This window comes from Phyllobates terribilis, unplaced genomic scaffold, assembly GCF_046119375.1.
Source record: "Phyllobates terribilis strain yellow unplaced genomic scaffold, ASM4611937v1 Scaffold_44__1_contigs__length_10104851, whole genome shotgun sequence".
NCBI lineage: Eukaryota > Metazoa > Chordata > Amphibia > Anura > Dendrobatidae > Phyllobates > Phyllobates terribilis.
The window spans coordinates 9508029-9532098 of NW_027362804.1; positions in this window are offsets into that span (position 1 = coordinate 9508029).

The following is a 24070-nucleotide window of genomic DNA, read 5'->3' on the forward strand; positions in this document are numbered from 1 at the left end:
AAGACGGTTTAAATGCCCCTTGGAAGAGACGTGCCGGTCGCAGTAGCTTAACAAGACGGTTTAAATGCCCCTTGAAAGAGAAGTGCAGGTTGCAGTAGCTTAACAAGACGGTTTAGATGCCCCTTGGAAAAGTGGTGGAGGTTACAGTAGCTTAACAAGACGGTTTAAATGCCCCTTGGAAGAGACGTTCAAGTCGCAGTAGCTTAAAAAGACGGTTTAAATAAGCCTTGGAAGAGACTTGCAGGTCGCAGTAGCTTAACAAGAAGGTTTAAATGCCACTTGGAAGAGACGTGCAGGTCGCAGTAGCTTAACAAGTCGGTTTAAATGCCCCTTGGAAGGGCGGTGGAGGTCGCAGTAGCTTAACAAGACAGTTTAAACGCCCCTTGAAAGAGACGTGCAGGTCGCAGTAGCTTAACAAGACGGTTTAAATGCCCCTTGGAAGAGACATGCAGGTCGCAGCAGCTAAACAAGATTGCATAAATGCCCCTTGGAAGAGACATGCAGGTCGCAGTAGCTTAACAAGACGGCTTAAATGCCCATTGGAAGAGACATGCAGGTCGCAGTAGCTTAACAAAGCGTTTTAAAGGCCACTTGGAAGAGACGTGCAGGTCGCAGTAGCTTAACAAGACAGTTTAAATGCCCCTTGGAAGAGACGTGCAGGTCACAGTAGCTTAACAAGATGGTTTAAATGCCACTTGGAAGAGCGGTGGAGGTCGCAGTAGCTTAACAAGACAGTTTAAATGCCCGTTGGAAGAGCGGTGGAGGTCGCAGTAGCTTAACAAGACAGTTTAAATGCCCGTTGGAAGAGACGTGCAGGTCGCAGTAGCTTAACAAGACAGTTTAAATGCCCCTTAGAAGAGAAATGCAGGTCGCAGTAGCTTAACAAGACAGCTTAAATGCCCCTTGGAAGAGACCTGCAGGTCTCAGTAGCTTAACAATATGGTTTAAATGCCACTTGGAAGAGCGGTGGAGGTCGCAGTAGCTTACCAAGGCGATTTAAATGCCCATTGGAAGAGACGTGCAGGTCGCAGTAGCTTAACAAGACGGTTTGAATGCCCCTTGGAAGAGCGGTTGAGGTCGCAGTAGCTTAACAAGACAGTTTAGATGCCCCTTGAAAGAGACGTGCAGGTCGCAGTAGCTTAACAAGACAGTTTAAATGCCCCTTGGAAGAGACGAGCAGGTCGCAGTAGCTTAACAAGACAGTTTAAATGCCCCTTGGAAGAGAGGTGGAGGTCGCAGTAGCTTAACAAGACAGTTTAAATGCCCCTTGGAAGAGACGTGCAGGTCTTAGTAGCTTAACAATAAGGTTTAAATGCCACTTGGAAGAGACGTGCAGATCGCAGTAGCTAAACAAGTCGGTTTAAATGCCCCTTGGAAGGGCAGTGGAGGTCGCAGTAGCTTAACAAGACGGTTTAAATGCCCCTTGGAAGAGACGTGCAGGTCACAGTAGCTTAACAAGATGGTTTAAATGCCACTTGGAAGAGCGGTGGAGGTCGCAGTAGCTTAACAAGACAGTTTAAATGCCCGTTGGAAGAGACGTGCAGGTCGCAGTAGCTTAACAAGACAGTTTAAATGCCCCTTGGAAGAGACGTGCAGGTCGCAGTAGCTTAACAAGACAGTTTAAATGCCCCTTGGAAGAGACGTGCAGATCGCAGTATCTTAACAAAGCGTTTTAAATGCCACTTGGAAGAGACGTGTAAGTCGCAGTAGCTTAACAAGACGGTTTAAATGCCCCTTAGAAGAGACGTGCAGGTCGCAGTAGCTTAACAAGACAGTTTAAATGCCCCTTGGAAGAGATGTGCAGGTCACAGTAGCTTAACAAGATGGTTTAAATGCCACTTGGAAGAGCGGTGGAGGTCGCAGTATCTTAACAAGACAGTTTAAATGCCCCTTGGAAGAGACGTGCAGGTCGCAGTAGCTTAACCAGACAGTTTAAATAGCCCTTGGAAAGACGTGCAGGTCGCAGTATCTTAACATGACTGTTTAAATACCCCTTGGAAGAGGATTGCAGGTCGCAGTAGCTTACCAAGACGATTTAAATGCCCATTGGAAGAGACGTGCAGGTCGCAGTAGCCTAACAAGACAGTTTAAATGCCCCTTGGAAGAGACGTGCAGGTCGCAGTAGCTTAATAAGACGGTTTGAATGCCCCTTGGAAGAGATGTGCAGGTCGCAGTAGCTTAATAAGACGGTTTAAATGCCCTTGGAAGAGAGGTGGAGATCGCAGTAGCTTAACAAGACAGTTTAAAAGCCCCATGGAAGAGACGTGCAGGTCGCAGTAGCTTATCAAGACGGTTTAAATGCCACTTGGAAGAGACGTGCAGTTCGCAGTAGCTTAACAAGATGGTATAAATGCCCCTTGGAAGAGCGGTGGAGGTCGCAGTAGCTTAACAAGACAGTTTAAATGCCCCTTGGAAGTGCGGTGGAGGTCGCAGTAGCTTAGCAAGACGGTTTAAATGCCCCTTGGAAGAGACATGCAGGTCGCAGAAGCTTAACAAGACGGTTTAAATGCCCCTTATTAGAGACGCGCAGGTCACAGTAGCTTAACAAGACGGTTTAAATGCCCCTTGGAAGAGACGGGCATGTCGCAGTAGCTTAACAAAGCATTTTAAATGCCCCTTGAAAGAGACATGCAGGTCGCAGTAGCTTAACAAGATGGTTTAAATGCCCCTTGGAAGAGACGTGCAGGTCGCAGTAGATTACCAAGAAGATTTAAATGCCCCTTGGAAGAGACGTGCAGGTCGCAGTAGATTACCAAGAAGATTTAAATGCCCCTTGGAAGAGACGTTCAGGTCACAGTTGCTTAACAAGACAGTTTAAATGCCCCTTGGAAGAGACGTGCAGTTCGCAGTAGCTTAACAAGACGGTTTAAATGCTCCTTGGAAGAGCGGTGGAGGTCGCAGTAGCTTAACAAGACTGTTTAAATGCCCCTTGAAAGAGACGTGCAGGTCGCAGTAGCTTCACAAGACTGTTTAAATGCCCCTTGGAAATGCGGTGGAGGTCGCAGTAGCTTAACAAGACGGTTTACATGCCCCTTGGAAGAGATGTGCAGGTCGCAGTAGCTTAACAAGACGGTTTAAATGCCCCTTGGAAGAGACGTGCAGGTCGCAGTAGCTTAACAAAGCATTTTAAATGCCCCTTGAAGGAGACGTGCAGGTCGCAGTAGCTTAACAAGACGGTTTAAATGCCCCTTGGAAGAGATGTGCAAGTCGCAGTAGCTTAACAAGACGGTTTAAATGCCCCTTAGAAGAGACGTGCAGGTCGCAGTAGCTTAACAAGACAGTTTAAATGCGCCTTGGAAGAGACGTGCAGTTCGCAGTAGCTTCACAAGACTGTTTAAATGCCCCTTGGAAGTGCAGTGGATGTCGCAGTAGCTTAACAAGACAGTTTAAATGCCCCTTGGAAGAGACGTTCAAGTAGCAGTAGCTTAAAAAGACAGTTTAAATAAGCCTTGGAAGAGACTTGCATGTCGCAGTAGCTTAACAAGACAGCTTAAATGCCCCTTGGAAGAGACGAGCAGGTCGCAGTAGCTTAACAAGACGGTTTAGATGCCCCTTGGAAAAGTGGTGGAGGTTACAGTAGCTTAACAAGACGGTTTAAATGCCCCTTGGAAGAGACGTTCAAGTCGCAGTAGCTTAAAAAGACGGTTTAAATGAGCCTTGGAAGAGACTTGCAGGTCGCAGTAGCTTAACAAGAAGGTTTAAATGCCACTTGGAAGAGACGTGCAGGTCGCAGTAGCTTAACAAGTCGGTTTAAATGCCCCTTGGAAGGGCGGTGGAAGTCGCAGTAGCTTAACAAGACAGTTTAAACGCCCCTTGAAAGAGACGTGCAGGTCGCAGTAGCTTAACAAGACGGTTTAAATGCCCCTTGGAAGAGACATGCAGGTCGCAGCAGCTAAACAAGATTGCATAAATGCCCTTTGGAAGAGACATGCAGGTCGCAGTAGCTTAACAAGACGGCTTAAATGCCCCTTGGAAGAGACATGCAGGTCTCAGTAGCTTAACAATGCGTTTTAAATGCCACTTGGAAGAGACGTGCAGGTCGCAGTAGCTTAACAAGACAGTTTAAATGCCGCTTGGAAGAGACGTGCAGGTCACAGTAGCTTAACAAGATGGTTTAAATGCCACTTAGAAGAGCGGTGGAGGTCGCAGTAGCTTAACAAGACAGTTTAAATGCCCGTTGGAAAAGACGTGCAGGTCGCAGTAGCTTGACAAGACAGTTTAAATGCCCCTTGGAAGAGACGTGCAGGTCGCAGTAGCTTAAAAACACGGTTTAAATGCCCCTTGGAAGAGACGTGTAGGTCGCAGAAGCTTAACAAGACGGTTTAAATGCCCCTTATTAGAGACGCGCAGGTCACAGTAGCTTAACAAGACGGTTTAAATGCCCCTTGGAAGAGACGGGCAGGTCGCAGTAGCTTAACAAAGCATTTTAAATGCCCCTTGAAAGAGACATGCAGGTCGCAGTAGCTTAACAAGATGGTTTAAATGCCCCTTGGAAGAGACGTGCAGGTCGCAGTAGATTACCAAGAAGATTTAAATGCCCCTTGGAAGAGACGTGCAGGTCGCAGTAGATTACCAAGAAGATTTAAATGCCCCTTGGAAGAGACGTTCAGGTCACAGTTGCTTAACAAGACAGTTTAAATGCCCCTTGGAAGAGACGTGCAGGTCGCAGAAGCTTAACAAGATGGTTTAAATGCCCCTTGGAAGAGACGTGCAGGTCGCAGTAGCTTAATAAGACGGTTTAAATGCCCTTTTGAAGAGATGTACAGGTCGCAGTAGCTTAACATGACGGTTTAAATGCCCCTTGGATGAGGCTTGCAGGTCGCAGTAGCTTACCAAGACGATTTAAATGTCCCTTGGAAGAGACGTGCAGGTCGCAGTAGCTTAAAAAGACAGTTTAAATGACCCTTGGAAGAGCGGTGGTGGTCGCAGTAGCTTAACAAGACAGTTTAAATGCCCCTTGGAAGAGACGTGCAGGTCGCAGTAGCTTAACATGACGGTTTAAATGCCCCTTGGAAGAGGCTTGCAGGTCGCAGTAGTTTAACAAGACAGTTTAAATGACCCTTGGAAGAGCGGTGGAGGTCACAGTAGCTTAACAAGACAGTTTAAATGCCCCTTGGAAGAGACGTGCAGGTCGCAGTAGATTACCAAGAAGATTTAAATGCCCCTTGGAAGAGACGTTCAGGTCACAGTTGCTTAACAAGACAGTTTAAATGCCCCTTGGAAGAGACGTGCAGGTCGCAGAAGCTTAACAAGATGGTTTAAATGCCCCTTGGAAGAGACGTGCAGGTCGCAGTAGCTTAATAAGACGGTTTAAATGCCCTTTTGAAGAGATGTACAGGTCGCAGTAGCTTAACATGACGGTTTAAATGCCCCTTGGATGAGGCTTGCAGGTCGCAGTAGCTTACCAAGACGATTTAAATGTCCCTTGGAAGAGACGTGCAGGTCGCAGTAGCTTAAAAAGACAGTTTAAATGACCCTTGGAAGAGCGGTGGTGGTCGCAGTAGCTTAACAAGACAGTTTAAATGCCCCTTGGAAGAGACGTGCAGGTCGCAGTAGCTTAACATAACGGTTTAAATGCCCCTTGGAAGAGACGTGCAGGTCGCAGTAGTTTAACAAGACAGTTTAAATGACCCTTGGAAGAGCGGTGGAGGTCACAGTAGCTTAACAAGACAGTTTAAATGCCCCTTCGAAGAGACGTACAGGTCGCAGTAGCTTAATAACACGGTTTAAATGCCCCTTTGAAGAGATGTGCAGGTCGCAGTAGCTTAATAAGACGGTTTAAACGCCCTTGGAAGAGAGGTGGAGGTCGCAGTAGCTTAACAAGACAGTTTAAAAGCCCCGTGGAAGAGACGTGCAGGTCGCACTAGCTTATCAAGATGGTTTAAATGCCACTTGGAAGAGACGTGCAGTTCGCAGTAGCTTAACAAGACGGTTTAAATGCCCCTTGGAAGAGCGGTGGAGGTCGCAGTAGCTTAACAAGACAGTTTAAATGCCCCTTGAAAGAGACGTGCAGGTCGCAGTAGCTTCAAAAGACTGTTTAAATGCCCCTTGGAAATGCGGTGGAGGTCGCAGTAGCTTAACAAGACGATTTACATGCCCCTTGGAAGAGACGTGCAGGTCGCAGTAGCTTAACAAGACGGTTTAAATGCCCCTTGGAAGAGACGTGCAGGTCGCAGTAGCTTAACAAAGCATTTTAAATGTCCCTTGAAGGAGACGTGCAGGTCGCAGTAGCTTAACAAGACGGTTTAAATGCCCCTTGGAAGAGATGTGCAAGTCGCAGTAGCTTAACAAGACGGTTTAAATGCCCCTTAGAAGAGACGTGCAGGTCGCAGTAGCTTAACAAGACAGTTTAAATGCGCCTTGGAAGAGACGTGCAGTTCGCAGTAGCTTCACAAGACTGTTTAAATGCCCCTTGGAAGTGCAGTGGATGTCGCAGTAGCTTAACAAGACAGTTTAAATGCCCCTTGGAAGAGACGTTCAAGTAGCAGTAGCTTAAAAAGACAGTTTAAATAAGCCTTGGAAGAGACTTGCATGTCGCAGTAGCTTAACAAGACAGCTTAAATGCCCCTTGGAAGAGACGAGCAGGTCGCAGTAGCTTAACAAGACGGTTTAGATGCCCCTTGGAAAAGTGGTGGAGGTTACAGTAGCTTAACAAGACGGTTTAAATGCCCCTTGGAAGAGACGTTCAAGTCGCAGTAGCTTAAAAAGACGGTTTAAATGAGCCTTGGAAGAGACTTGCAGGTCGCAGTAGCTTAACAAGAAGGTTTAAATGCCACTTGGAAGAGACGTGCAGGTCGCAGTAGCTTAACAAGTCGGTTTAAATGCCCCTTGGAAGGGCGGTGGAAGTCGCAGTAGCTTAACAAGACAGTTTAAACGCCCCTTGAAAGAGACGTGCAGGTCGCAGTAGCTTAACAAGACGGTCTAAATGCCCCTTGGAAGAGACATGCAGGTCGCAGCAGCTAAACAAGATTGCATAAATGCCCCTTGGAAGAGACATGCAGGTCGCAGTAGCTTAACAAGACGGCTTAAATGCCCCTTGGAAGAGACATGCAGGTCTCAGTAGCTTAACAAAGCGTTTTAAATGCCACTTGGAAGAGACGTGCAGGTCGCAGTAGCTTAACAAGACAGTTTAAATGCCGCTTGGAAGAGACGTGCAGGTCACAGTAGCTTAACAAGATGGTTTAAATGCCACTTGGAAGAGCGGTGGAGGTCGCAGTAGCTTAACAAGACAGTTTAAATGCCCGTTGGAAAAGACGTGCAGGTCGCAGTAGCTTGACAAGACAGTTTAAATGCCCCTTGGAAGAGACGTGCAGGTCGCAGTAGCTTAAAAACACGGTTTAAATGCCCCTTGGAAGAGACGTGCAGGTCGCAGTAGCTTAACAAAGTGTTTTAAATGCCACTTGGAAGAGACGTGCAAGTCGCAGTAGCTTAACAAGACGGTTTAAATGCCCCTTAGAAGAGACGTGCAGGTCACAGTAGCTTAACAAGACAGTTTAAATGCCCCTTGGAAGAGACCTGCAGGTCTCAGTAGCTTAACAAGATGGTTTAAATGCCACTTGGAAGAGCGGTGGAGGTCGCAGTAGCTTAACAAGACAGTTTAAATGCCCCTTGGAAGAGACGTGCAGGTCGCAGTAGCTTAACCAGACAGTTTAAATGCCCCTTGGAAAGACGTGCAGGTCGCAGTATCTTAACATGACGGTTTAAATACCCCTTGGAAGAGGCTTGCAGGTCGCAGTAGCTTACCAAGGTGATTTAAATGCCCATTGGAAGAGACGTGCAGGTCGCAGTAGCTTAACAAGACGGTTTGAATGCCCCTTGGAAGAGCGGTTGAGGTCGCAGTAGCTTAACAAGACAGTTTAGATGCCCCTTGAAAGAGACGTGCAGGTCGCAGTAGCTTAACAAGACGGTTTAAATGCCCCTTGGAAGAGACGACCAGGTCTCAGTAGCTTAACAAGACAGTTTAAATGCCCCTTGGAAGAGAGGTGGAGGTCGCAGTAGCTTAACAAGACAGTTTAAATGCCCCTTGGAAGAGACGTGCAGGTCGTAGTAGCTTAACAAGAAGGTTTAAATGCCACTTGGAAGAGACGTGCAGGTCGCAGTAGCTTAACAAGTCGGTTTAAATGCCCCTTGGAAGGGCGGTGGAGGTCGCAGTAGCTTAACAAGACAGTTTAAATGCCCCTTGAAAGAGACGTGCAGGTCGCAGTAGCTTAACAAGACGGTTTAAATGCCCCTTGGAAGAGACATGCAGGTCGCAGCAGCTAAACAAGATTGCATAAATGCCCCTTGGAAGAGACGTGCAGGTCGCAGTAGCTTAACAAGACGGTTTAAATGCCCATTGGAAGAGACATGCAGGTCGCAGTAGCTTAACAAAACGTTTTAAATGCCACTTGGAAGAGACGTGCAGGTCGCAGTAGCTTAACAAGACAGTTTAAATGCCCCTTGGAAGAGACGTGCAGGTCACAGTAGCTTAACAAGATGGTTTAAATGCCACTTGGAAGAGCGGTGGAGGTCGCAGTAGCTTAACAAGACAGGTTAAATGCCCGTTGGAAGAGACGTGCAGGTCGCAGTAGCTTAACAAGACAGTTTAAATGCCCCTTGGAAGAGACGTGCAGGTCGCAGTAGCTTAACAAGACGGTTTAAATGCCCCTTGGAAGAGACGTGCAGATCGCAGTATCTTAACAAAGCGTTTTAAATGCCACTTGGAAGAGACGTGCAATTCACAGTAGCTTAACAAGACGGTTTAAATGCCCCTTAGAAGAGACGTGCAGGTCCCAGTAGCTTAACAAGACAGTTTAAATGCCCCTTGGAAGAGACGTGCAGGTCACAGTAGCTTAACAAGATGGTTTAAATGCCACTTGGAAGAGCGGTGGAGGTCGCAGTAGCTTAACAAGACAGTTTAAATGCCCCTTGGAAGAGACGTGCAAGTCGCAGTAGCTTAACCAGACAGTTTAAATGCCCCTTGGAAAGACGTGCAGGTCACAGTATCTTAACATGACGGTTTAAATACCCCTTGGAAGAGGATTGCAGGTCGCAGTAGCTTACCAAGACGATTTAAATGCCCTTTGGAAGAGACGTGCAGGTCGCAGTAGCTTAACAAGACAGTTTAAATGCCCCTTGGAAGAGACGTGCAGGTCGCAGTAGCTTAATAAGACGGTTTGAATGCCCCTTGGAAGAGATGTGCAGGTTGCAGTAGCTTAATAAGACGGTTTAAATGCCCTTGGAAGAGAGGTGGAGATCGCAGTAGCTTAACAAGACAGTTTAAAAGCCCCGTGGAAGAGACGTGCAGGTCGCAGTAGCTTATCAAGACGGTTTAAATGCCACTTGGTAGAGACGTGCAGTTCGCAGTTGCTTAACAAGACGGTTTAAATGCCCCTTGGAAGAGCGGTGGAGGTCGCAGTAGCTTAACAAGACAGTTTAAATGCCCCTTGAAAGAGACGTGCAGGTCGCAGTAGCTTCACAAGACTGTTTAAATGCCCCTTGGAAGTGCGGTGGAGGTCGCAGTAGCTTAGCAAGACGGTTTAAATGCCCCTTGGAAGAGACATGCAGGTCACAGAAGCTTAACAAGACGGTTTAAATGCCCCTTATTAGAGACGCGCAGGTCACAGTAGCTTAACAAGACGGTTTAAATGCCCCTTGGAAGAGACGGGCAGGTCGCAGTAGCTTAACAAAGCATTTTAAATGCCCCTTGAAAGAGACATGCAGGTCGCAGTAGCTTAACAAGATGGTTTAAATGCCCCTTGGAAGAGACGTGCAGGTCGCAGTAGATTACCAAGAAGATTTAAATGCCCCTTGGAAGAGACGTGCAGGTCGCAGTAGATTACCAAGAAGATTTAAATGCCCCTTGAAGAGACGTTCAGGTCACAGTTGCTTAACAAGACAGTTTAAATGCCCCTTGGAAGAGACGTGCAGGTCGCAGTAGCTTAACAAGATGGTTTAAATGCCCCTTGGAAGAGACGTGCAGGTCGCAGTAGCTTAATAAGACGGTTTAAATGCCCTTTTGAAGAGATGTGCAGGTCGCAGTAGCTTAACATGACGGTTTAAATGCCCCTTGGATGAGGCTTGCAGGTCGCAGTAGCTTACCAAGACGATTTAAATGCCCCTTGGAAGAGACGTTCAGGTCGCAGTAGCTTAAAAAGACAGTTTAAATGACCCTTGGAAGAGCGGTGGAGGTCGCAGTAGCTTAACAAGACAGTTTAAATGCCCCTTGGAAGAGACGTGCAGGTCGCAGTAGCTTAACATGACGGTTTAAATGCCCCTTGGAAGAGGCTTGCAGGTCGCAGTAGCTTACCAAGACAATTTAAATGCCCCTTGGAAGAGACGTGCAGGTCGCAGTAGCTTAACAAGACAGTTTAAATGCCCCTTGGAAGAGACGTGCAGGTCGCAGTAGCTTAATAACACGGTTTATATGCCCCTTTGAAGAGATGTGCAGGTCGCAGTAGCTTAATAAGACGGTTTAAACGCCCTTGGAAGAGAGGTGGAGGTCGCAGTAGCTTAACAAGACAGTTTAAAAGCCCCGTGGAAGAGACGTGCAGGTCGCAGTAGCTTATCAAGATGGTTTAAATGCCACTTGGAAGAGACGTGCAGTTCGCAGTAGCTTAACAAGACGGTTTAAATGAAACTTGGAAGAGCGGTGGAGGTCGCAGTAGCTTAACAAGACTGTTTAAATGCCCCTTGAAAGAGACGTGCAGGTCGCAGTAGCTTCACAAGACTGTTTAAATGCCCCTTGGAAATGCGGTGGAGGTCGCAGTAGCTTAACAAGACGGTTTACATGCCCCTTGGAAGAGACGTGCAGGTCGCAGTAGCTTAACAAGACGGTTTAAATGCCCCTTGGAAGAGACGTGCAGGTCGCAGTAGCTTAACAAAGCATTTTAAATGCCCCTTGAAGGAGACGTGCAGGTCGCAGTAGCTTAACAAGACGGTTTAAATGCCCCTTGGAAAAGTGGTGGAGGTTACAGTGGCTTAACAAGACGGTTTAAATGCCCCTTGGAAGAGATGTGAAAGTCGCAGTAGCTTAACAAGACGGTTTAAATGCCCCTTAGAAGAGACGTGCAGGTCGCAGTAGCTTAACAAGACAGTTTAAATGCGCCTTGGAAGAGACGTGCAGTTTGCAGTAGCTTCACAAGACTGTTTAAATGCCCCTTGGAAGTGCAGTGGATGTCGCAGTAGCTTAACAAGACAGTTTAAATGCCCCTTGGAAGAGACGTTCAAGTAGCAGTAGCTTAAAAAGACGGTTTAAATAAGCCTTGGAAGAGACTTGCATGTCGCAATAGCTTAACAAGACAGCTTAAATGCCCCTTGGAAGAGACGAGCAGGTCGCAGTAGCTTAACAAGACGGTTTAAATGCCCCTTGGAAAAGTGGTGGAGGGTACAGTGGCTTAACAAGACGGTTTAAATGCCCCTTGGTAGAGACATGCAGGTGGCAGTAGCTTAACAAGACGGTTTAAATGCCAAATGGAAGAGACGTGCAGGTCGCAGTAGCTTAACAAGACGGTTTAAATGTCCCTTGGAAAAGTGGGGGAGGTTACAGTAGCTTAACAAGACAGTTTAAATGCCCCTTGGAAGAGACGTGCAGGTCGCAGTAGCTTAACAAGACGGTTTAAATACCACTTGGAAGAGACGTGCAGGTCGCAGTAGCTTAACAAGACAGTTTAAATGCCCCTTGAAAGAGACGTGCAGGTCACAGTAGCTTAACAAGACGCTTTAAATGCCCCTTGGAAGAGCGGTGGAGGTCGCAGTAGCTTAACAAGAAGGTTTACATGCCCCTTGGAAGAGACATGCAGGTCGCAGCAGCTAAACAAGATGGTTTAAATGCCCCTTGGAAGAGACGTGCAGGTCGCAGTAGCTTAACAAGACGGTTTAAATGCCCCTTGGAAGAGACATGCAGGTTGCAGTAGCTTAACAAAGCGTTTTAAATGACCCTTGGAAGAGACGTGCAAGTCGCAGTAGCTTAACAAGACGGTTTAAATGCCCCTTAGAAGAGACGTGCAGGTCGCAGTAGCTTAACAAGACAGTTTAAATGCCCCTTGGAAGAGACGTGCAGGTCACAGTAGCTTAACAAGATGGTTTAAATGCCCCTTGGAAGAGCGGTGGAGTTCGCAGTAGCTTACCAAGACAGTTTAAATGCCCCTTGGAAGAGACGTGCAGGTCGCAGTAGCTTAACAAGACAGTTTAAATGCCCCTTGGAAGAGACGTGCAGGTCGCAGTAGCTTAACAAGATGGTTTAAATGTCATTTGGAAGAGCGGTGAAGGATGCAGTAGCTTAACAAGACAGTTTAAATGCCCCTTGGAAGAGACGTGTAGGTCGCAGTAGCTTAACAAACAGTTTAAATGCCCCTTGGAAGAGCCTTGCAGGTCGCAGAAGTTTAATAAGACGGTTTAATTGCCCCTTGGAAGAGATGTGCAGGTCGCAGTAGCTTAATAAGATGGTTTAAATGCCCCTTGGAAGAGAGGTGGAGGTCGCAGTAGCTTAATAAGACGGTTTAAATGCCCCTTGGAAGAGAGGTGGAGGTCGCAGTAGCTTAACAAGACAGTTTAAAGCACCTTGGAAGAGAAGTGCAGGTCGCAGTAGCTTAACAAGACAGTTTAAATGCACCTTGGAAGAGACGTGCAGGTCGCAGTAGCTTAACAAGACTGTTTAAATGCCACTTGGAAGAGATGTGCAGGTCGCAGTAGCTTAATAAGACGGTTTAAATGCCCCTTGGAAGAGAGGTGGAGGTCGCAGTAGCTTAACAAGACAGTTTAAATGCACCTTGGAAGAGAAGTGCAGGTCGCATTAGCTTAACAAGACTGTTTAAATGCCACTTGGAAGAGATGTGCAGGTCGCAGTAGCTTAATAAGACGGTTTAAATGCCCCTTGGAAGAGCGGTGGAGGTCGCAGTAGCTTAACAAGACAGTTTAAATGCCCCTTGGAAGAGACGTGCAGGTCATAGTAGCTTAACAAGATGATTTAAATGCCCCTTGGAAGAGCGGTGGAGGTCGCAGTAGCTTAACAAGACAGTTTAAATGCCCCTTGGAAGAGACGTGCAGGTCGCAGTAGCTTAACAAGACAGTTTAAATGTCCCTTGGAAGAGACGTGCAGGTCGCAGTAGCTTAACAAGATGGTTTAAATGCCCCTTGGAAGAGCGGTGAAGGATGCAGTAGCTTAACAAGACAGTTTAAATGCCCCTTGGAAGAGACGTGTAGGTCGCAGTAGCTTAACAAGACAGTTTAAATGCCCCTTGGAAGAGGCTTGCAGGTCGCAGTAGCTTAACAAGACGGTTTAAATGCTACTTGGAAGAGACGTGCAGTTCGCAGTAGCTTAACAAGACGGTTTAAATGCCCCGTGGAAGAGCGGTGGAGGCAGCAGTTGCTTAACAAGACAGTTTAAATGCCCCTTGAAAGAGACGTGCAGGTCGCAGTAGCTTCACAAGACTGTTAAATGCCCCTTGGAAGTGCGGTGGAGGTCGCAGTAGCTTAACAAGACAGTTTAAATGCCCCTTGGAAGAGATGTGCAGGTCGCAGTAGCTTAACAAGATGGTTTAAATGCCCCATGGAAGAGCGGTGGAGGTCGCAGTAGCTTAACAAGACAGTTTAAATGCCCCTTGGAAGAGACGTGCAGGTCGCAGTAGCTTACCAAGATGATTTAAATGCCCCTTGGAAGAGCGGTGGAGGTCACAGTAGCTTAACAAGACAGTTTAAATACCCCTTGGAAGAGAAGTGCAGGTCGCAGTATCTTAATAAGACGGTTTAAATGTCCCTTGGTAGAGACATGCAGGTCGCAGTAGCTTAACAAGATGGTTTAAATGCATCTTGGAAGACACGTGCAGGTCGCAGTAGCTTAACAAGACGGTTTAATTGCCCCTTGGAAAAGTGGTGGAGGTTACAGTAGATTAACAAGACGGTTAAAATGCCCCTTGGAAGAGACGTGCAAGTCGCAGTAGCTTAACAAGACGGTTTAAATGCCCCTTGGAAGATAAGTGCAGGTCGCAGTAGCTTAACAAGACGGTTTAAATCCCCCTTGGAAGAGACGTGCAGGTCGCAGTAGCTTAACAGGAGGGTTCAAATGCCCCTTGGAGGAGCGGTGGAGGTCGCAGTAGCTTAACAAGACAGTTTAAATGCCCCTTGGAAGAAACGTGCGGGTCGCAGTAGCTTACCAAGACGATTTAAATGCCCCTTGGAAGAGAAGTGCAGGTCGCAGTTGCTTAACAAGACAGTTTAATTGCCCCTTGGAGGAGCGGTGGAGGTTGCAGTAGCTTAACAAGACAGTTTAAATGCCCCTTGGAAGAGACATGCAGGTCGCAGCAGCTTAAAAAGACGGTTTAAATGCCCCTTGGAAGAGACGTGCAGGTCGCAGTAGCTTAACAAGACTGTTTAAATGTCCCTTGGTAGAGATATCCAGGTCGCAGAAGCTTAACAAGACGGTTTAAATGCCCCTGGTAAGAGCGGTCGAGGTCGCAGTAGCTTATCAAGATGGTTTAAATGCCCCTTGGAAGAGACGTGCAGGTCGCAGTAGCTTAACAAGATGGTATAAATGCCCCTTGGAGGAGCGGTGGAGGTCGCAGTAGCTTAACAAGACAGTTTAAATGCCCCTTGGAAGAAACGTGCTGGTCGCAGTAGCTTACCAAGGCGATTTAAATGCCCCTTGGAAGAGACGTGCAGGTCGCAGTTGCTTAACAAGACAGTTTATTTGCCCCTTGGAGGAGCGGTGGAGGTTGCAGTAGCTTAACAAGACAGTTTAAATGCCCCTTGGAAGAGACATGCAGGTCGCAGCAGCTTAACAAGACTGTTTAAATGCCCCTTGGAAGAGACGTGCAGGTCGCAGTAGCTTAACAAGACAGTTTAAATGTCCCTTGGTAGAGACATGCAGGTCGCAGAAGCTTAACAAGATGGTTTAAATGCCTCATGGAAGAAACGTGCAGGTCGCAGTAGCTTAAGAAGACGGTTTAAATGCCCCTTGGAGGATACGTGCAGGTCGCAGTAGTTTAATAAGACAGTTTAAATGCCCCTTGGAAGAGACGTGCAGGTCGCAGTAGCTTAACAAGACGGTTTAAATGCACCTTGGAAGAGAGGTGCAGGTCGCAGTAGCTTAACAAGACAGTTTAAATCCCCGTTGGAAGAGACGTGCAGGTCGCAGTAGCTTAACAAGACAGTTTAAATCCCCGTTGGAAGAGACGTGCGAGTCGCAGTAGCTTAACAAGAGGGTTTTAATGCCCCTTGTGATAGGCTTGCAAGTCGCAGTAGCTTACCAAGACAGTTTAAATGCCCCTTGGAAGAGACGTGCAGGTCGCAGTAGCTTAACAAGATGGTTTAAATCCCCCTTGGAAGAGCGATGGAGGTCGCAGTAGCTTAACACAATGGTTTAAATGCCCCTTGGAAGAGACGTGCAGGTCGCAGTGGCTTAACAAGACGGTTTAAATGCCCCTTGGAAGAGACGTGCAGGTCACAGTAGCTTAACAAGACGGTTTAAAAGCCCCTTGGAAAAGTGGTGGAGGTTACAGTAGCTTAATAAGACGGTTTAAATGCCCCTTGGAAGAGACGTGCAAGTCGCAGTAGCTTAACAAGACGGTTTAAATGCCCCTTGGAAGAGAAGAGCAGGTCGCAGTAGCTTAACAAGATGGTTTAAATGCCCATTGGAAGAGACGTGCAGGTCGCAGTAGCTTACCAAGACGGTTTAAATGCCCCATGGAAGAGACGTGCAGGTCGCAGTAGCTTAATAAGACGGTTTAAATGCAACTTGGAAGAGATGTGCAGGTCGCAGAAGCTTAACAAGACTGTTTAAATGCCCCCTAGGAAGAGAGGTGGAGGTCGCAGTAGCTTAACAAGACAGTTTAAATGCCCCTTGGAAGAGACGTGCAGGTCCCAGTAACTTAATAAGACGGTTTAAATGCAACTTGGAAGAGATGTGCAGGTCACAGAAGCTTAACAAGACTGTTTAAATGCCCCCTTGGAAGAGAGGTGGAGGTCGCAGTAGCTTAACAAGACAGTTTAAATGCCCCTTGGAAGAGACGTGCAGGTCGCAGTATCTTAACAAGAGGGTTTAATTGACCGTTTCAAGGGACGTGCAGGTCGCAGGAGCTTAACAAGAGGGTTTAAATGCCCCTTGGAAGAGACGTGCAGGTCACAGTAGCTTAACAAGACGTTTTAAATGCCCCTTGGAAGAGACATGCAGGTCGCAGTAGCTTAACAAGACTGTTTAAATGCCCCTTGGAAGAGAGGTCGAGGTCGCAGTAGCTTAACAAAACGGTATAAATGCCCCTTGGAAGAGACGTGCAGGTCGCAGTAGCTTAACAAGACTGTTTAGATGCCCCTTGGAAAAGTGGTGGAGGTTACGGTAGCTTAACAAGACGGTTTAAATGCCCCTTGGAAGAGACGTTCAAGTCGCAGTAGCTTAAAAAGACGGTTTAAATGAGCCTTGGAAGAGACTTGCAGGTCGCAGTAGCTTAACAAGACGGTTTAAATGCCCCTTGGAAGAGAGGTGGAGGTCGCAGTAGCTTAACAAGACGGTTTAAATGCCCCTTGGAAGAGAGGTGGAGGTCGCAGTAGCTTAACAAGACAGTTTAAATGCCCCTTGGAAGAGACTTGCAGGTCGCAGTAGCTTAACAAGACGGTTTAAATGCCACTTGGAAGAGACGTGCAGGTCGCAGTAGATTAACAAGACGGTTTAAATGCCCCTTGGAAGAGCGGTTGAGGTCGCAGTAGCTTAACAAGACAGTTTAAATGCCCCTTGAAAGAGACGTGCAGGTCGCAGTAGCTTAACAAGACGTTTTAAATGCCCCTTGGAAGAGACATGCAGGTCGCAGTAGCTTAACAAGACGGTTTAAATGCCCCTTGGAAGAGAGGTGGAGGTCGCAGTAGCTTAACAAGACGGTTTAAATGCCCCTTGGAAGAGAGGTGGAGGTCGCAGTAGCTTAACAAGACAGTTTAAATGCCCCTTGGAAGAGACTTGCAGGTCGCAGTAGCTTAACAAGACGGTTTAAATGCCACTTGGAAGAGACGTGCAGGTCGCAGTAGATTAACAAGACGGTTTAAATGCCCCTTGGAAGAGCGGTTGAGGTCGCAGTAGCTTAACAAGACAGTTTAAATGCCCCTTGAAAGAGACGTGCAGGTCGCAGTAGCTTAACAAGACGTTTTAAATGCCCCTTGGAAGAGACATGCAGGTCGCAGTAGCTTAACAAGACGGTTTAAATGCCCCATGGAAGAGACGTGCAGGTCGCAGTAGCTTAACAAGATGGTTTAAATGCCCCTTGGAAGAGCGGTGAAGGATGCAGTAGCTTAACAAGACAGTTTAAATGCCCCTTGGAAGAGACGTGTAGGTCGCAGAAGTCTAATAAGACGGTTTAAATGCCCCTTGGAAGAGATGTGCAGGTCGCAGTAGCTTAATAAGACGGTTTAAATGCCCCTTGGAAGAGAGGTGGAGGTCGCAGTAGCTTAACAAGACAGTTTAAATGCACCTTGGAAGAGACGTGCAGGTCGCAGTAGCTTAACAAGACTGTTTAAATGCCACTTGAAAGAGACGTGCAGTTCGCAGTAGCTTAACAAGACTGTTTAATTGCCCCTTGGAAGAGCGGTGGAGGTCGCAGTAGCTTAACAAGAGAGTTTAAATGCCCCTTGAAAGAGACGTGCAGGTCGCAGTAGCTTCACAAGACTGTTTAAATGCCCCTTGGAAGTGCGGTGGAGGTCGCAGTAGCTTAACAAGACAGTTTAAATGCCCCTTGGAAGAGACGTGCAGGTCGCAGTAGCTTAACAAGATGGTTTAAATGCCCCATGGAAGAGCGGTGGAGGTCGCAGTAGCTTAACAAGACAGTTTAAATGCCCCTTGGAAGAGACGTGCAGGTCGCCGTAGCTTACCAAGACGATTTAAATGCCACTTGGAAGAGACGTGCAGGTCGCAGTAGCTTAACAAGACGGTTTAAATGCCCCTTGGAAGAGCGGTGGAGGTCGCAGTAGCTTAACAAGACGGTTTAAATGCCCCTTGGAAGAGCGGTGGAGGTCGCAGTAGCTTAACAAGACGGTTTAAATGCCCCTTGGAAGAGACATGCAGGTCGCAGCAGCTAAACAAGATGGTTTAAATGCCCCTTGGAAGAGACGTGCAGGTCGCAGTAGCTTAACAAGACGGTTTAAATGCCCTTTGGAAGAGACATGCAGGTCGCAGTAGCTTAACAAAGCATTTTAAATGACCCTTGGAAGAGACGTGTAAGTCGCAGTAGCTTAACAAGACGGTTTAAATGCCCCTTAGAAGAGACGTGCAGGTCGCAGTAGCTTAACAAGACAATTTAAATGCCCCTTGGAAGAGACGTGCAGGTCACAGTAGCTTAGCAAAATGGTTTAAATGCCCCTTGGAAGAGCGGTGGAGGTCGCAGTAGCTTAAAAAGACAGTTTAAATGCCCCTTGGAAGAGACGTGCAGGTCGCAGTAGCTTAACAAGACAGTTTAAATGCCCCTTGGAAGAGACGTGCAGGTCGCAGTAGCTTAAAAAGATGGTTTAAATGCCCCTTGGAAGAGCGGTGAAGGATGCAGTAGCTTAACAAGACAGTTTAAATGCCCCTTGGAAGAGACGTGTAGGTCGCAGTAGCTTATCAAGACAGTTTAAATGCCCCTTGGAAAAGGCTTGCAGGTCGCAGAAGTTTAATAAGACGGTTTAAATGCCCCTTGGAAGAGATGTGCAGGTCGCAGTAGCTTAATAAGACGGTTTAAATGCCCCTTGGAAGAGAGGTGGAGGTCGCAGTAGCTTAACAAGACAGTTTAAATGCACCTTGGAAGAGACATGCAGGTCGCAGTAGCTTAACAAGACGGTTTAAATGCCACTTGGAAGAGACGTGCAGTTCGCAGTAGCTTAACAAGACGGTTTAAATGCCCCTTGGAAGAGCGGTGGAGGTCGCAGTAGCTTAACAAGATAGTTTAAATGCCCCTTGAAAGAGACGTGCAGGTCGTAGTAGCTTCACAAGACTGTTAAAATGCCCCTTGGAAGTGCGGAGGAGGTCGCAGTAGCTTAACTAAACAGTTTAAATGCCCCTTGGAAGAGACGTGCAGGTCGCAGTAGCTTAACAAGATGGTTTAAATGCCCCATGGAAGAGCGGTGGAGGTCGCAGTAGCTTAATAAGACAGTTTAAATGCCCCTTGGAAGAGACGTGCAGGTCTCAGTACCTTACCAAGACGATTTAAATGCCCCTTGGAAGAGACGTGCAGGTCGCAGTTGCTTAACAAGACAGTTTAAATGCCCCTTGGAAGAGCGGTGGAGTTCGCAGTAGCTTAACAAGACAGTTTAAATGTCCCTTGGAAGAGACGTGCAGGTCGCAGTTGCTTAACAAGACAGTTTAAATGCCCCTTGGAAGAGCGGTGGAGTTCGCAGTAGCTTAACAAGACTGTTTAAATGCCTCTTGGAAGAGACTTGCAGGTCGCAGTAGCGTAACAAGACGGTTTAAATGTCCCTTGGTAGAGACATGCAGGTCGCAGTATCTTAACAAGATGGTTTAAATGCCCCTTGGAAGAGACGTGGTGGTCGCAGTAGCTTAACAAGACGGTTTAAATGCCCCTTGGAAGAGACGTGCAAGTCGCAGTAGCTTAACAACATGGTTTAAATGCCACTTATAAGAGACGTGCAGGTAGCAGTAGCTTAACAAGACAGTTTAAATGCCCCTTGGAAGAGACGTGCAGGTCGCAGTAGCTTAACAAGATGGTTTAAATGCCCCTTGGAAGAGCGGTGGAGGTCGCAGTAGCTTAATAAGACCGTTTAAATGCCACTTTGAAGACCGGTGGAGTTCGCAGTAGCTTAACAAGACAGTTTAAATGCCCCATGGAAGAGACGTGCAGGTCGCAGTAGCTTACCAAGACGATTTAAATGCCCCTTGGAAGAGACGTGCAGGTCGCAGTTGCTTAACAAGACAGTTTAAATGCCCCTTGGAAGAGACATGCAGGTCGCAGCAGCTTAACAAGATGGTTTAAATGTCCCTTAGTAGAGACATGCAGGTCGCAGTAGCTTAACAAGACGGTTTAAATGCCCCATGGAAGAGACGTGCAGGTCGCAGTAGCTTAACAAGATGGTTTAAATGCCCCTTGGAAGAGCGGTGAAGGATGCAGTAGCTTAACAAGACAGTTTAAATGCCCCTTGGAAGAGACGTGTAGGTCGCAGTAGCTTAAAAAGACAGTTTAAATGCCCCTTGGAAGAGGCTTGCAGGTCGCAGAAGTTTAATAAGACGGTTTAAATGCCCTTTGGAAGAGATGTGCAGGTCGCAGTAGCTTAATAAGACGGTTTAAATGCCCCTTGGAAGAGAGGTGGAGGTCGCAGTAGCTTAACAAGACAGTTTAAATGCACCTTGGAAGAGACGTGCAGGTCGCAGTAGCTTAACAAGACTGTTTAAATGCCACTTGGAAGAGACGTGCAGTTCGCAGTAGCTTAAAAAGACTGTTTAATTGCCCCTTGGAAGAGCGGTGGAGGTCGCAGTAGCTTAACAAGAGAGTTTAAATGCCCCTTGAAAGAGACGTGCAGGTCGCAGTAGCTTCACAAGACTGTTTAAATGCCCCTTGGAAGTGCGGTGGAGGTCGCAGTAGCTTAACAAGATGGTTTAAATGCCCCTTGGAAGAGACGTGCAGGTCGCAGTAGCTTAACAAGATGGTTTAAATGCCCCATGGAAGAGCGGTGGAGGTCGCAGTAGCTTAACAAGACAGTTTAAATGCCCCTTGGAAGAGACGGGCAGGTCGCCGTAGCTTACCGAGACGATTTAAATGCCACTTGGAAGAGACGTGCAGGTCGCAGTAGCTTAACAAGACAGGTTAAATGCCCCTTGAAAGAGACGTGCAGGTCGCAGTAGCTTAACAAGACGGTTTAAATGCCCCTTGGAAGAGCGGTGGAGGTCGCAGTAGCTTAACAAGACGGTTTAAATGCCCCTTGGAAGAGACATGCAGGTCGCAGCAGCTAAACAAGATGGTTTAAATGCCCCTTGGAAGAGACGTGCAGGTCGCAGTAGCTTAACAAGACGGTTTAAATGCCCTTTGGAAGAGACATGCAGGTCGCAGTAGCTTAACAAAGCATTTTAAATGACCCTTGGAAGAGACGTGTAAGTCGCAGTAGCTTAACAAGACGGTTTAAATGCCCCTTAGAAGAGACGTGCAGGTCGCAGTAGCTTAACAAGACAATTTAAATGCCCCTTGGAAGAGACGTGCAGGTCGCAGTAGCTTAACAAGAGGGTTTAAATGCCCGTTTCAAGGGACGTGCAGGTCGCAGGAGCTTAACAAGAGGGTTTAAATGCCCCATGGAAGAGACGTGCAGGTCACAGTAGCTTAACAAGACGTTTTAAATGCCCCTTGGAAGAGACATGCAGGTCGCAGTAGCTTAACAAGACTGTTTAAATGCCCCTTGGAAGAGAGGTCGAGGTCGCAGTAGCTTAACAAGACGGTTTAAATGCCCCTTGGAAGAGACGTGCAGGTCGCAGTAGCTTAACAAGACTGTTTAGATGCCCCTTGGAAAAGTGGTGGAGGTTACGGTAGCTTAACAAGACGGTTTAAATGCCCCTTGGAAGAGACGTTCAAGTCGCAGTAGCTTAAAAAGACGGTTTAAATGAGCCTTGGAAGAGACTTGCAGGTCGCAGTAGCTTAACAAGACTGTTTAAATGCCCCTTGGAAGAGAGGTGGAGGTCGCAGTAGCTTAACAAGACGGTTTAAATGCCCCTTGGAAGAGAGGTGGAGGTCGCAGTAGCTTAACAAGACAGTTTAAATGCCCCTTGGAAGAGACTTGCAGGTCGCAGTAGCTTAACAAGACGGTTTAAATGCCACTTGGAAGAGACGTGCAGGTCGCAGTAGATTAACAAGACGGTTTAAATGCCCCTTGGAAGAGCGGTTGAGGTCGCAGTAGCTTAACAAGACAGTTTAAATGCCCCTTGAAAGAGACGTGCAGGTCGCAGTAGCTTAACAAGACGTTTTAAATGCCCCTTGGAAGAGACATGCAGGTCGCAGTAGCTTAACAAGACGGTTTATATGCCCCTTGAAAGAGACGTGCAGGTCGCAGTAGCTTAATAAGACGGTTTAAATGCCCCTTGGAAGAGAGGTGGAGGTCGTAGTAGCTTAACAAGACAGTTTAAATGCACCTTGGAAGAGACGTGCAGGTCGCAGTAGCTTAACAAGACTGTTTAAATGCCACTTGGAAGAGACGTGCAGTTCGCAGTAGCTTAAAAAGACTGTTTAATTGCCCCTTGGAAGAGCGGTGGAGGTCGCAGTAGCTTAACAAGAGAGTTTAAATGCCCCTTGAAAGAGACGTGCAGGTCGCAGTAGCTTCACAAGACTGTTTAAATGCCCCTTGGAAGTGCGGTGGAGGTCGCAGTAGCTTAACAAGACAGTTTAAATGCCCCTTGGAAGAGACGTGCAGGTCGCAGTAGCTTAACAAGATGGTTTAAATGCCCCATGGAAGAGCGGTGGAGGTCGCAGTAGCTTAACAAGACAGTTTAAATGCCCCTTGGAAGAGACGTGCAGGTCGCCGTAGCTTACCAAGACGATTTAAATGCCACTTGGAAGAGACGTGCAGGTCGCAGTAGCTTAACAAGACAGGTTAAATGCCCCTTGAAAGAGACGTGCAGGTCGCAGTAGCTTAACAAGACGGTTTAAATGCCCCTTGGAAGAGCGGTGGAGGTCGCAGTAGCTTAACAAGACGGTTTAAATGCCCCTTGGAAGAGACATGCAGGTCGCAGCAGCTAAACCAGATGGTTTAAATGCCCCTTGGAAGAGACGTGCAGGTCGCAGTAGCTTAACAAGACGGTTTAAATGCCCTTTGGAAGAGACATGCAGGTCGCAGTAGCTTAACAAAGCATTTTAAATGACCCTTGGAAGAGACGTGTAAGTCGCAGTAGCTTAACAAGACGGTTTAAATGCCCCTTAGAAGAGACGTGCAGGTCGCAGTAGCTTAACAAGACAATTTAAATGCCCCTTGGAAGAGACGTGCAGGTCGCAGTAGCTTAACAAGAGGGTTTAAATGCCCATTTCAAGGGACGTGCAGGTCGCAGGAGCTTAACAAGAGGGTTTAAATGCCCCATGGAAGAGACGTGCAGGTCACAGTAGCTTAACAAGACGTTTTAAATGCCCCTTGGAAGAGACATGCAGGTCGCAGTAGCTTAACAAGACTGTTTAAATGCCCCTTGGAAGAGAGGTCGAGGTCGCAGTAGCTTAACAAGACGGTTTAAATGCCCCTTGGAAGAGACGTGCAGGTCGCAGTAGCTTAACAAGACTGTTTAGATGCCCCTTGGAAAAGTGGTGGAGGTTACGGTAGCTTAACAAGACGGTTTAAATGCCCCTTGGAAGAGACGTTCAAGTCGCAGTAGCTTAAAAAGACGGTTTAAATGAGCCTTGGAAGAGACTTGCAGGTCGCAGTAGCTTAACAAGACGGTTTAAATGCCCCTTGGAAGAGAGGTGGAGGTCGCAGTAGCTTAACAAGACGGTTTAAATGCCCCTTGGAAGAGAGGTGGAGGTCGCAGTAGCTTAACAAGACAGTTTAAATGCCCCTTGGAAGAGACTTGCAGGTCGCAGTAGCTTAACAAGACGGTTTAAATGCCACTTGGAAGAGACGTGCAGGTCGCAGTAGATTAACAAGACGGTTTAAATGCCCCTTGGAAGAGCGGTTGAGGTCGCAGTAGCTTAACAAGACAGTTTAAATGCCCCTTGAAAGAGACGTGCAGGTCGCAGTAGCTTAACAAGACGTTTTAAATGTCCCTTGGAAGAGACATGCAGGTCGCAGTAGCTTAACAAGATGGTTTAAATGCCCCTTGAAAGAGACGTGCAGGTCGCAGTAGCTTAACAAGACGGTTTAGATGCCCCTTGGAAAAGTGGTGGAGGTTACAGTAGCTTAACAAGACTGTTTAAATGTCCCTTGGAAGAGACGTTCAAGTCGCAGTAGCTTAAAAAGACGGTTTACATGCCCCTTGGAAGAGACGTGCAGGTCGCAGAAGCTTAACAAGATGGTTTAAATGCCCCTTGGAAGAGACGTGCAAGTTGCAGTAGCTTAACAACATGGTTTAAATGCCACTTATAAGAGACGTGCAGGTCGCAGTAGCTTAACAAGACAGTTTAAATGCCCCTTGGAAGAGACGTGCAGGTCGCAGTAGCTTAACAAG